The sequence below is a fragment of the Xyrauchen texanus genome, chromosome 46 (genome assembly GCF_025860055.1).
Source record: "Xyrauchen texanus isolate HMW12.3.18 chromosome 46, RBS_HiC_50CHRs, whole genome shotgun sequence".
NCBI classification, from domain to species: Eukaryota; Metazoa; Chordata; class Actinopteri; order Cypriniformes; family Catostomidae; genus Xyrauchen; species Xyrauchen texanus.
In genome coordinates, this window is record NC_068321.1 from 1,339,116 (window position 1) to 1,353,406 (window position 14,291).

The window sequence follows — 14,291 nt, forward strand, 5'->3', positions numbered from 1 at the left end:
AGGGGAAAAGGCCAACACGGTGCGACAGAGAGAGAGAGAGGAGAGAGAGAAAAAGCTCACTCAACGGTTCTCTGATGTCGAGTGGTCCTCGAACACTCCTCCACACTCAGGCGGACGACATCCGCTCCAACCCTGGGCGAACCGGAGTCAGCCCTTCGACCCCCAGCGGGCAGAACGCCCCTCCGCTTTTCTGGCAGCAAATGGAGACACTCCTCCTCCCCTGGCAGCGGCTCCGGGCGGTCGGAGAGTTTCTTCCCTCCTCCCCTCGCGGACTGCGGTCTCCCTCGACCCCTCCGCGTCTCTGGGGATGGCAGGGCACTCCTCCGCCCCCGGCAGCGGCTCCCTCGCTCCAGGCGGTCAGGGTATCCAGTCCACTTGCCCCGCAGACGACGGCCGTTCCCTGCATCCGGGCGGTCGGGCTACTCCGTCACCCGGCAGATGGTAGCGACGCTTCCCTGGGTGGACCGCAGTGTCGAGGACTCTGCAACGGGAATCCCTCCTCTTTCCCGGGCTTTCAGCACCAATGTAACACAGTTAAGAATGGGCAAGGAGGAGGCGAGACCCGGCTTGTCAATATAAATTATAATTTAATTAAACTCAAACCAAAAGCACAAACATAAACACACACATGACGGACATGCCCATAATTCTCTCTCTCATGAACCATCGTCACCGGCCGTCTTTATCCCTCGCGCGCCTCATCAGGCCGATTGGGGACCGGGCGCGCGATATTCCGACCCGGCCCCACCCCCCTCCGCTCCACACTATTGATTTTAAGTTTTTCAAGTCGTCATTTTTATTAACAGAAAATGAAACTGTAATATCTATAATGTCTTGGAGTCATCATTGTGTAGTTTGATAAAATACGATTGTGAATTGTGTTTTTAGTGTATTTAGAAATCCAGTGAGCAAGCCAAAGGTGACTGTGGCAAGGAACACAAAACTCCATAAGATGTTGGTTAATGGAGAAAAATAAACTTGGAAGAAACCAGGCTCACTGTGGGGGCCAGTTCCCCTCTGACTAACATCATGAATATAATGACAATATTAGTTATTTATGTATAGTGCAAGTCATGGTTTAAATTTAGTAAACTAAGTTAGTGTTATGGGTCAGTGTTTAAACAAAGATTTTGTATGAACTGTAGTATTAATGACTAATTTCTTTGAAGTTCATCCTGGATTATATACAGAAGTTCACATAGATGCATTGTCCTTTGTTAGTTGGCTGATGAAGTGTTGTGATGGCAGTGCATTATAGTCTATGTATTCCATTATAAGAGTGTAGTCCATCATTAGACCAAGTTGATACAGGCAGAGATCAGTGAGGTGCATCGCAGTTCAATTTCAGGGAGTCCTAAATCCTAAATCCAAGGTTCAGGCAATGGCATATTTTGTATCCAATGTCTTATGGTTGGAATTTGGCATCAGTTCATCCTCTGAAGTCTATCGTAATAGACTGAAGTGGTGTTTGGTTGGCACCGACTGAATTTTGTCGCCATCACTCAGAGTCATGTAGCAGTGGAGTCCAACATGAAACAGGAATGGACCTTAGGATAGGAGTGCTGAGGTTGAGACAGGGATACAAATAGAAATATATATATATATATATATATATATATGTGTGTGTGTGTTTGTGGTCAGCGCCTCTTCTATGAGTTGCGCGACTATCCCAATCTAATGGGAAGAGTTTGAAACTGCACCCGGCTGATGCACACTGTCGCGTGGACACTCGTCCCTCTTGAAGGATTTTTAGACAATTTAAAATGTAAAACAAGACAAAAATACTTGATACTTTAAGTTATGAATTTATTTACTTGCTGCATATCTTGAATAAAGGTTATAATAAATTAATAATTGTAAAATGTACATAGAGCACAGACAATCAGCTTCGAACTTGAGTAGACTTAAACAATTACAATTTCTGAATAATTTGCATGCTGTTTTATTTTCAAAAGAGGCATTTCATTGACATTTTGGAACACTGTTCTATTGTTTGTGCAATGCAACGTGGCGACACAACCAGCATATACAATCTAATTGATTATAATGGCCACAATTTTCCTTAACACTGGTTTAACATCTCCTTTAAACTATGGATAAACCGTGTGAAAAGCCCTAAATAGCTTAAAACAAAAGATGTCCTAAAGAATGTATCCCATCATTTTACAGGTGCAATGAATCTGAATTCTGTTGGGATTGTGATGAGGCAGGCAAAGAATGGGGATCTAAGTGCAGCTTTAATAAAACAAAGATAAACAAGGTAACTCAGAATAAAGAAAAACACAGGGAACCTAGTACAGCGCATAACAAAACATGCAAGAACTGACACAGGGAAACCAAGGACTTAAATACACAAGGGAACAAACAAAGGAACGAGGAACACCTGGTGAAATAATCAGGGAATGACTAATAATCAGGGAGAACCATTCAAGGAATAAAACTACAAAGGACTAGAAAAACTAACAGGAACTAAACTAAACTTCAAAATAGAAGCACAAAAACAAAAGACAACAGGGAACATGTGACAGAGCCCCCGCTTTAAGGAGCGGATTCCAGACGCTCCAAAAAAAAATCCATGGCGCAAATAGGCAGTCCAAGGGGGCACAAGGGGCAAAGAGAGCTGGAAACGCCGGCTCTGGGACAGACAAGGCTGGCAACGCTGGCTCTGGGACAGACGAGACTTCCAGCATGTTGGCCGTGGTGGGCGTTGGCTCGTTGGCCGTGGAAGGATGAGGTATGGAAGGCTGGGTGGCGACCACTGTGGGAGGAGATTTAAAGCCCACTTCCTCTACACCCACAGTGAAAGGCGAGCCGCTAACTCGCAGAGCCTCCTCCACGAACTTGGTGAGCGTCCAGTGAGGATCTGCTGGAGGCAATAGCTCCTTTAGTGCACTACTGAGACCCGCCCTGAAGAAAACCACCAAAGAGTAGTCTGGGTAGTGCACTAAATTCACCAGCTCTAAAAACTCACGGACGTGATCCTCAACTGGACAGTCCCCTTGCTCAGGAGGAGAATTCTGACAGCTGCTAGATCCATCTTAGGTCAGTTCTTCTGTGACGAGGCAGGCAAAGAATGGGGATCTAAGTGCAGCTTTAATAAAAACAAAAGATAAACAAGGTAACTCAGAATAAAGAAAAACACAGGGAACCTAGTACAGAGCATAACAAAACATGCAAGAACTGACACAGGGGAAACCAAGGACTTAAATATACAAGGGAACAAACAAGGGAACGAGGAACACCTGGGGAAACAATCAGGGAATGACAAATAATCAGGGAGAACCAATCAAGGAATTAAACTACAAAGCACTACAAATCTAACAGGAAACAGGAACTAAACTAAACTTCAAAATAAAAGCACAAAAAAAAAAGACAACAGGGAACATGTGACAGGGATTCTGAAATAACCATAGAGCATAGGTAGGCAAAAGTAAAAAAGAATATCTTTGTGTATCAGAATATCTCTGTTTTAAATGGCCATTTATTGAACAAATATGCTTGCTGATTAAACTTGTATAAAAGCAATATCACAGTTGAGGTACAGAAAATCTTTTTATGGAACACTTACGAATGATCACCGTGCAGATTTCCAGGTCTTTTCTTTCCCTTTCGACCCTTCATACTGTACTGCCCACACATTGTTTGTGGCAACTGTGCACAACACCCTCCTTACAGAGTTTTGCTACCAAGAAGACTTAGGTGATGGATCTGAAATAAATCAATTATATTTTAGCACTTTGCGGGCTGCATTTTTCCCATTTCAATTCCATATAGACTTACGTGCAGACCACTAAAACAGTATAAAATGTAGAAAAAGCAAGTCTCTGGGACTTATGTGACTAAAAGAATGACAAATGCTGCATTCAAAATTGAAACAAAACATCAACTGGCAAACTCCTGGTAAATTTAAATATCTTACAGTTTTATTTGTATATTCGCCATCATCCAATTCATTTGTGCTCTGGCAAGGATTTAAAAAGAACTCATCGGTAGAGTCATTTGGTGGGACAAGACCAAAAAGCATGGATTTGATATCTGACAGTTTCTGGTCTACATTGTCCAGTCGAACAAATATGACTCGTTCCAGTTTCTCCAGTTCTGAATTCTCTGACATTTGTGCTGTTAACAAGTTAACACAAAAGAGAAGGTTATAAGTAGTGAAAGACACTTTATGGTTATTTGTCAAAACAAATCACATATTCATTCACAATGACTCATCTAAATTTCATTAAATTATAAAAAACATTTAAATTTGCAGTTCATAAGTCCATAGGACAATTTGAAACAGATTTTTTTTATTGCTATCTGTGTTTTATCGTAAAACAGGTTTAGTCGCAGAAAAATAAACTGACAACAGTTAATTTAGCTCATTTCAGCAATAGGAATGTGCCAATGACTAATTTAAGTGCTGTTTAAAAAGAAATGTTGTAATCGACTAGTTTAAAAGTTTAAATCCTTTAGGTAAATAGTCAAAAATATTATGTGCATATGCAATCCATTTGAAAAACGTAATTTTATTATTCTAGTTGCCTAATCTGATACTATAAGCTTTAGACAAAAAATGGAATCGCTTTTCTGCTTATTTTATATTAGGCTATAAAAATGTCAAGAATTCACTGAATCAATATTAGTCAAAAATATTAATTGAATGAATAAGCAGTGCAGGGCAATGCATACTCACCCACATTGGTGTTGTGGGTGTTGTCTGAGGTAGGTGTGCATGGCATGTAATCAACTGAAATTAAGGAAATAAAATATTACAATAAGTATGTTTTTATTTTTTGGGCCATTTCTCCCCTTTTTCAATCAATTTGGCATGTCCAATTCCCAGTGCTTGTGGTGGCGCGATCTCAGTTGCCTCTGCTACAGAGATGGTCATCTTTTCACGTGGCTCACGGAGACTTGGTGCGTGGGCCGTGCTATTCTCCGCTCACAACTTACCATGCACCCCACTGAGACCGGCTACACTATCACTACCTCCAGGAGGGTAACCTGTGACATGTGACTCTACCCTATCTAGCAACAGGGCCAATTTGGTTGCTTAGGAGGCCTGGCTGGAGGCATTCAGTACAGCCTGGACTCAAACTTGTGATTCAACGGGTGAAAGTCAGTGTCATTGTCAACTGAGCTACCCAGCCCCTAGAATAAGTTCTACAATAATGTTTTACTTTTAAATTAAACATGACTTCAAACACTACTAAACAGTATTCTGTTGCTTGAGAGAACTGTCAAATACCCAGGTGCAGCCTAGAAATATTTCTGGTGCCCTTTATTATATTTATTAGGTGAGTGATTCAATGGTGAAGACAACTGCCTGTGTCACTTCAGATGGACTTCACAGGAAATTAAATACAACCAACTCTGCCTGTATTACTTAGGTCTCTTAGGGTAGACTTCAAATGGACTAACTACTTCAACAGTGGCAGGGCTAGTAGTGAGCCCAATATGTGACTTCTTAATCGTAATGAAACTTGACATCGACAGTCTCCTATGCGCGTTCATGAGAGAAGCTTGTTCACATTTCTTTAAGCTTGACACTTGTGAAGAGCATGTGTACATCAGCTAAACATATGGACAGTGCTCCGCACATAGATCAGGTCTGTGCAAGTGTGAACAAGATTCACTCATGAACATGCCAAGTAAACTGCTTATGAATAAGGAAATTATGGTATCTCGGCCAAAACTGCTTCAGTATTAAACCTCTTGAGTCATATAGATTACCTTTATTCTGCTTTAATATCCTTTTAGGAGCTTGAATGATTTGGGCCACACTGACTTACATTGTATGGACAAAAGCTCCTCAATTATCCTTCTTTTTTGGCTTGATCACTGTAGAGAAAAAATATAAATATGACAAATTAGTGTCGAGACCCACTTATTGTGCCCTAACCTTTAAAGGCATGCAGGGAATTCCAAAACTCATACAGTATATTGCCATTTTATTAACTGAAGAGTACAGGATTGAGATTTTGGAAATAAAATAAAATAAATTATTTTGTCACCTCTCTACATATTTTTTTTTCTCTGTCTCTCTCTCTCTCTCTCTCTCTCTCTCAATTCAATTCAATTCAAAGTGGCTTTATTGGCATGACTGTAAACAATACAATATTGCCAAAGCAGAGATTGTGTAAAAACAGAACTACACCTTAATCTATAATTAAATTTAGTTGACCAATTTAACAAATATACAAATAAATACAAAAACAAGATCAGAACTGCTGAAGACCACAGTGTTTAAATAACTGAAGACCACTTACACATAAATTAATATGTACACACATAAACTGAGGGTCACTGTGGTGAACATTAGGGTGACACACTATCTCTCTCTATCAAAAACGTGCGCAATTGTATTGTTTCTCTGTACATTTCACATTAATAAATGCAATTTCACTAGTACGGATGTTACAGTATTTATGAAAGAGACTGAACTTTTAATTTTGAAATATAAAAAATCAACAAAACATCTGCTATACAAAAACAACTGCGCAAACCACCAACATAAAACGGAGCTCAAATATCACTAGACCTGAAAAGGTGGACGGGAAAATTCAAAAAATGCTTACTGTCTATGGCTCGTTGCAATATGAATGTATTTATTTTTAATAATTTGGGTCATTCCCCAACTAAAACTTTAATGTTTCTTTTTATATCTTTGTTATTGTTACGAATGGGCAGCGAAGGCAGACGAAGAGATGCGGATCCAAGTGCAGTTCAACTTTAATTGAGGAACAAACAAGGCAGGTACATGGAAAACACGGGAACAAAGGAAAAACCCTCGATGGGGAAATGAACACAAGACTGAGGAAAACGGGCAGGGAACACACACCAGGCTAACAACATTCAACGATAGACAGTGACTAAACAAACAGACAGGGTTAAATACGTGGACATGGGAAGACAGGAACCAATGAACAAACAGAACTCAAACAAGATAACTAGGTGATTAACAGAAGCAAAATGGCAAATAAACGAGGGCAGGTGCAAACAATGAACGGTGAACACGAAAGCTAACAAAGAGACTATGGAGTTACACAAGGAATGCAAAAGTGACAAAAATGGCAAACAAAAGGGCAACAAGACAGGTAACCCTAACATAGCCCCCCTCAAGGATCGGATTCAACAGTAACAGAACAAAAAAAACAAAAAAACATGAAGAACAAATGTCCATTGACTGGGGGGGGGAAGCTTGTGGTGGGCAGACAGACCAAGGGGAGCAACGAAGGGCAGACAGGCAGTCCAGGGGGTAACAAGGGGCAGACAGGCAGTCCAGGGGGCAACGAGGGGCAGACAGGCAGTCCAGGGGGCAACGAGGGGCAGACAAGAGGTCCAGGGGGGCACAGAGGGCATGCAGGAAGTCCAGGGGGGCACAATGGGCAGGCAGGAAGTCCAGGGGGGCACAAAGGGCAGGCAGGAAGTCCAGGGGGGCACAAAGGGCAGGCAGGAAGTCCAAGGGGGCACAGAGGGCAGGCAGGAAGTCCAAGGGGGCACAGAGGGCAAGGACAGGTTCAGGTGGTCTGGAAGCTGGCCACAGGGCAAGGGTAGGTTCAGGAGGCGGAGCCGAAGGAGGCTCGGGGAGAAGAGTCGTAGGGCGCTCTAGAGGCGGAGCCCTAGAAAGCTCTGGAGTCTCTGGGGGCAGAGCCGTAGGAGGCTCGGGAGGCGGATCCATAGGAGGCTCGGGAGGCGGAGCCGAAGGAGGCTTGTGAGGTGGAGCCGTAGGATGCTCGAGAGGCGGAGCCCTAGAAAGCCCTGGAGTCTCTGGGGGCAGAGCCGTAGGAGGCTTGGGAGGCGGATCCATAGGAGGCTCGAGAGGCGGAGCCGTAGGAGGCTCGAGAGGCAGAGCCCTAGAAAGCTCTGGAGTTTCTGGGAGCAGAGCCGTAGGAGGCTCGGGAGGCGGAGCCGTAGGAGGCTCTGGAGGTGGAGCCATAGGAGGCTCGGGGAGTAGGGCCGTGGAAGGCCCGAGAGGCTTGAGAGGTGGAGCCCTGGGAGGCCCGAGAGGCTTGAGAGGCGGAGCCCTGGGAGGCCCGAGAGGCTTGAGAGGCGGAGCCCTGGGAGGCTCGAGAGGCTTGAGAGGCGGAGCCCTGGGAGGCTCGAGAGGAGGAGCCCTGGAAGGCTCGAGAGGCTTGAGAGGTGGAGCCCTGGGAGGCTTGAGAGGAGGAGCCCTGGAAGGCTCGAGAGGCTTGAGAGGCGGAGCCCTGGGAGGCTCGAGAGGAGGAGCCCTGGGAGGCTTGAGAGGCGGTGCCCTGGGAGGCCCGAGAGGAGCCCTGGGAGGCTCGAGAGAGACTTGAAAGACTGAGCCCGGGAAGACTCGGGAGGCGGAGCTCTGGGAAGCTCGACAGGAGCCCTGGAAGACTCGGTAGGCGGAGCTCTGGAAAGCTCGGGAGGCGGAGCTCTGGGAAGCTCGGGAGGCGGAGCTCTGGGAAGCTCGAGAGGAGCCCTGGAAGGCTCGGTAGGCAGAGCTCTGGAAAGCTCGGGAGGAGGAGCTCTGGAAAGCTCGGGAGGCATTGGTGCTTGGACGGTCATGGCTACAGACGCTGGCTCAGGGACGGTCGAGGCTACAGATGCTGGTTCAGGGACGGTCGAGGCTACAGGCACTGGCTCGGGGACGGTCGAGGCAACAGGCACTGGCTCACTGACTTCTGAGGCGACAGGCTCGCTCCCAGTGACATGCGTTGGTGCAGGCTCGCTCACAGTGACATGCGTTGGCGCAGGCTCGCGCACAGTGACATGCGTAGGCGCAGGCTCGCTCACAGTGACATGCGTAGGCACTGGCTCGCTCACAGTGACATGCGTAGACGCTGGCTCGCTCACCATGGAAGGCGTGGGCACAGGCTTGCTGACCGTGGAAGGCGTGGGCACAGGCTCGAAGACCGGGGCAGGCGCGGACCGAAAGGCGGAAGCCAGTCTTCTCTCCCTCCTCCGGGCAGACGAAGAGGGCCGTGCTGGCTCATGGAAGGCGACTGACGTGAGGGTGACCTCGTTGACAGGTGGAGTTGGTGTTACAGGGGGCGCCGGGGGTGGCTGGAGAGACACCACTGTGGACGGTGAGGCAGGGTCCTTCTCAGCAACGCCCACGAGCGGTGAGGCGCACACCAGTAGGGTCGCCACCAGGAACCCGCGAGCGGTGAGGCGCACACCAGTAGGGTTGCCACCAGGAAGTCGCGGAGGGTCCAGTCACGCGTCGCCTGTGGCAGCCGCTCCTTCAGTGCGGGGTGTAGATTGCCCCTGAAGAAGACCACCAGAGAGTAGTCCGGGAAATCCGAAATACTCGCCAGCTCAAGGAAGTCGCGGATGTGGTCCTCTATAGGGCGGTCTTCTTGTTGTAAGCAGAGCAGGTGGTAGTTTGCTTGCTGAACCGCTGGATCCATAGTTGGTTCTAGCGTTCTGTTACGAATGAGCAGCAAAGGCAGACGAGGAGATGCGGATCCAAGTGCAGTTCAACTTTTATTGAGGAACAAACAAGGCAGATACATGGAAAACACGGGAACAAAGGAAAAACCCTCGATGGGTAAATGAACACAAGACTGAGGAAAACGGGCAGGGAACACACACCAGGCTAACAACATTCAACGATAGACAGTGACTAAACAAACAGACAGGGTTAAATACGTGGACATGGGAAGACAGGAACCAATGAACAAACAGAACTCAAACAAGATAACTAGGTGATTAACAGAAGCAAAATGGCAAATAAACGAGGGCAGGTGCAAACAATGAACGGTGAACACGAAAGCTAACAAAGAGACTATGGAGTTACACAAGGGACAAAAGCGAAAACTAAGGAATGCAAAAGTGACAAAAATGGCAAACAAAAGGGCAACAGTGAAACAAGACAGGTAACCCTAACAGTTATATTTAGTGCACTTCATTTTAATATATATTCAATCTATGTATGCTAGATTTACAATAGAATATCCTGCTAAAACAAGTAAATACTTTCAAACATTAAATACACATTAAGGTAAAACAGCCGTGAACTTGGTAATCAACAAAACAAACAGTTCATAATGATTAAGAAAAGTATAGCCGCTCTTTATACACTTACCTTTACCTTTATTATAAAGGTATTTCTCAAATTAGCTTAAATTTAACCAAACATATACAAGTTTCAATAATTTGTTATAGTTTTTGTTTCAAAGTCTAGTTCCTTATTTTCAAAAAAGAAAATACCATATTTTATTATCTTCTCTGTCAGGGGTGGAAGTTCAGTCTCCCTGGTCTGTTATCAGCTCATCTCTCCAAAAAGGTTGCACCAATTCACAATGAAAAAACATTATAATATTTTTTTATATCTGTTTAACAAAATACACAATTAATCATATACAAAATTTAAATTTTATCTTAAATAAATTCATTTGTTGGATGTCTTATTTAAAATGTAGAAGTTCACATCTTTAACCTTAGGAGGAATTGGAAGTTACAATTAACTTTTCCTTATTTTCTAAATCTCTAGAGCACCAAATTCCTTAAGCACATATTTCCATTTTACAGGGTTCTGGTAACATGCCTGTAAAAGAATATTTGTAATTACCCTGTTGTTACATTTATTGTCACAAATTTCAATTCCTTCTATGCAGAGTTGCCTCAATTCTGGGGAGACTTTATAGTGCACAGTGTCTTATTTGACCATTAACCATAGAGAAATTTGGCTCTTCCAATGGTAGATCCGAGGAGGTTTAAAATAACTCTTTTAAAGGTGTAGGGCAAAACTTGACAGAAACCACAATTTCAATATTTTCTAGATGGATGGATTGATCGATCTTCCCCAGAAACTATGTAAACACACAATTATTTTTAACATCATCATCCTGTCTTGAGTACTCTGCACAGCTCCCTGTTCAAGCTCTTGTCATTTCAAGACTGGACTACCACAACCCTCTCTTGGCCGGCCATCCAAGCAGCGGGACTAAGCCTCTGCAGATTATCCAGAACTCAACAGCACATCTGGTCTTCAATCAGACAAAAAATCACACATCACACCTCTCTTAGTCTAAGTCCACTGGCTAACTTAGCCTTCCACATCAAATTCAAGGCTTTGACTTTGGCCTTCAGGACTGCACCTCCCTACCTCAATATACAAGTGTATGTTCCCTCATGCCAGATATGGTCAATGAACAAACGTCACCTGGTTGTTCCTTCACAACGAGGCACACAATCACTTATCAAAACTGTCACCCTCTTTGGTGGAACAAGCTGCCAACCTCCACCCGATCTTCATTACAACTTTCAAGAAACATCTAACCCACAATCATAATTATAGGCACTTAATATAACTCTTTCCATTTTGCACATTTCACATCTACTCTAGCTTTCAATGTACTAATCTCTTTCACCCTGCTTGACAATGTGTCCTACGAATATTGTTAGCTCATATGAGAAATTGCTTGTGATGTTCCTCAGTTGTAAGTCGCTTTGGATAAAAGATTCTAAGAATGTTCTCTTAACATTATGAGAAAGTTTTTCAGTAATTAGAAAAATCTTGAGGATGTTCCACGAATTCTGTTTAAAGTATGTTTTTCCCTATTCTTCTGTTGTTAATAACATCAAAAGGTTTCAAGGATGTTCTGAAGAACATTCTTCAGTTTTCATAACATCATATGGACTTTCCAAGAACATTGTTCTAAGAACATTTCCTGCCAGCATTATTAGAATATTATTCAGTTGTTTATAAAATTATAAGGACGTTCAAAGAACATTGTTCTAAAAGCTTTTTCTCCCAACATCTTGAGAACATTATTCACTTGTTAATAACATCAAAAGAACATTCCGAGAACATTATTCTAAAAACATTTTCTCCCAACTCATGAGAACATTCGCCAGTTGTTAATAACCTCAAAACGACGTTCCAAGAACATAGCCAAGGCTTTAGAGGAGGCCACCCCTCTGGTAGAGTGAGCCCTAATCCCTATTGGCGAAGCTTGACCGCACCATTGGGCAAAATCTAAGCAGGCTGGCAAGACAGACAAAGCCTGCAGATCCCCAATTCTTTTTAGAGAAGTAATTGCTATAAGAAAAACCATCTTGAGAGTCAGAAGTTTCTCAGACGCTGACTCTATAGAGGTCCAAAGGGGGTCTCAACCAGACCCTCAAGGACTATTGCTAAGTCCCATGAAGGGATCCTGGTCCTAGCAGGAGGTCTCAATCGCATGGCTCCACGGCCTCCGTCAGTCAAGGCGTGGCAAGCTGATAGAGTGGCCACGTAAACCCTGAGAGTGGCGGGGCATGTGCCTGCTGATAATTTTCCTGCAGAAAGTCAGAACTATATAAGTAATGTGGGATGAATTCCGAGACCATTTGACTCACTGTGAACCATTCTCTTCAACATCATAGGTATTTCTTTACCAGAAATCCTGCTGTTAAACACTTTTTTTTTTTAATAAAGTTGAAACAATATGGAGTGATGGCTTCAATATGAACATATATCATCAATTTACTTCAGATTTCTCAGTAGGTCTGTCTTTAAAAGTTAATAAGTTATCGTTAAAAAATCCCTATGGGATAAAAATTAATGGAGAAAGGAAGAAAATGAATGTCTAGATTACTGTTGTAATGTTCCCTGATGGAGGCATTGTGTTGAGTGAAGCGACACTAGGGGACTTGGTTACCTTTGAACTTGAGAACAGGCCAATGAGTATTTAGCAGGCAGAATTTGCATGGGAGCAGTCTGTGCCATTTCTCTCTCTATGTTTCTCGTATAGAATTACAGTGGCTGGGGCCATTTTGACGCTATCACACACATCAGGAAATGCATTCTTTTCCAACTCCCAGCGGAGACCATCACCTGCCCAGGCTGGGGGTGGTAAAGTGTGGAGAAATACATCACATGTGTTTTCAGGCCACATGTGGAAATGGCGCAGTGGTAGATCCTACCTGCTGCAAGGGAGGAATTGCTACAAACATGGAAACCGGGGGGGCAGCGGGGACTGCCCAAGGGAGATGCGGGTCCACCAGTAAGGGGACCGTACCACAGAAAATACACACAGGGGGATTAATAGGGCCCATCCTGTGAAGCACCTATTCCAGTACAGAGTAATTTTAGTACCCGTAGTGGGTCTGGTGGGGGAATTCCTCTGCTGAATTCGTGGACCAGAGGGCTAGGGAGGAAGAACATCCAGGGAGCGTGAATTTAGTGGACTCTCCTGGGCGAAAAGAGCACACATGATCACCTCAGTGGAGGGTAAATGTGCAAGCGGAACACCCGGTCAGATGATCCAAATTCCCGAGTTCTACGTGCTCGGACATGAGAGAACATGGGACAAGACCGAATCAACACTGAGATTGTAAAATCTTGTAAAGGTATTGGGTGTTGCCCAGCCCGCTGCTCTAAAAATGTCTTCTAGGGAGATGCCGTTGGCCAGTGCCCACGAGGATGCCACACTTCTTGTTTAGTGTGCTCGAAACCGCAAGGGGGGCGGCCTGGGTGTGATCAATGACCCAGTGGGAAAGCCTCTGTTTGGAGACAGCATTCCCTTTCCGCTGTCCACCAAAGCAGACAAAGAGGTGCTCAGAACCATCTAAAGCTCTGCGTGCAGTCCACATAGGTACGCCAAGCACGCACCGGACACAGCAAAGAAAAGGCTGAGGCTGCCTCCTCCCAGGGCAGCGCTTGCAGGTTCAGGTCGTAGGAACCTTGGGCACGTAGCCCGGTCGCGGTCTTAGGACAACAAGGGTGTCTGCTGGACCGAACTGCAGGCAAGTGTCGCCGACAGAGAACGCTTGCAGGTCCCCAACCCTCTTGATGGAAGAGAGCATGATAAGGAGGGCCATCTTCAAGGAGAGCGCTTTGAGCTCGACTGATTCTAGCTGGACTGGATCACAGAGAGATCCCATGAGGGTTCAGCCTCCGGGTGCCTCTAAGGAACCTGATATTCAGATTGTGCTTCCTTAGGGATTTACAGTCCACTGCGTCATGGTAGGCCAATATGGCGGCTACATAAACCTTCAAGGTGGAGGGGGACAGCCTCCCCTCCAGCCTCTCCTGCAGAACTGAGAGCACTGACCCGACTGTGCTTATCTGTGGGTCTTCAGATCGGAAAGAACACCAATTTGCCGGCGGCTACGTGTCCATTGCACACGGTGCCCCAACCCTGTTTGGAGGCATCTGTGGTGACCAGAACGCTTCGGGACACCTGCTGTAGGGGGACTCCTGTCCACAGAAAACAGAGGTCTGTACAGGGGTTGAAAGTTTGGTGGCAAGGGGGTGATGAACACTGTATGTGCGCCATGCCCATCTCGGGACTGGAGTCTGAAGCCAGTGCTAAGGCGGTCTCATATGCATCGCGGAGAATGCC

At 45.0% G+C, this 14,291-nt stretch overlaps 1 protein-coding gene and 1 long non-coding RNA gene across 5 annotated transcripts in view; one reads left to right on the top strand and one right to left on the bottom strand.

Moving 5' to 3' along the window:
* LOC127637921 (protein inscuteable homolog) overlaps positions 1-14,291 on the top strand; it is a 296,421-nt gene that overhangs the window by 171,723 nt on the left and 110,407 nt on the right. The gene's annotated exons all lie outside the window — the stretch shown is intronic.
* Positions 1,822-14,291, bottom strand: part of LOC127637940 (uncharacterized) — a 73,100-nt gene continuing 60,630 nt past the window's right edge. Inside the window, exons 2-6 of one of the 2 annotated variants that reach the window (XR_007969820.1) lie at positions 5,781-5,829; positions 4,682-4,735; positions 3,920-4,119; positions 3,569-3,708; positions 1,822-3,091 (exon numbers count right to left, since the gene is read on the bottom strand). This is a non-coding gene — a long non-coding RNA (uncharacterized LOC127637940). Of the gene's footprint in view, positions 3,092-3,568; positions 3,709-3,919; positions 4,120-4,681; positions 4,736-5,780; positions 6,021-14,291 lie in introns of those variants that run through there. The other variant, XR_007969819.1, reaches the window with a different exon arrangement.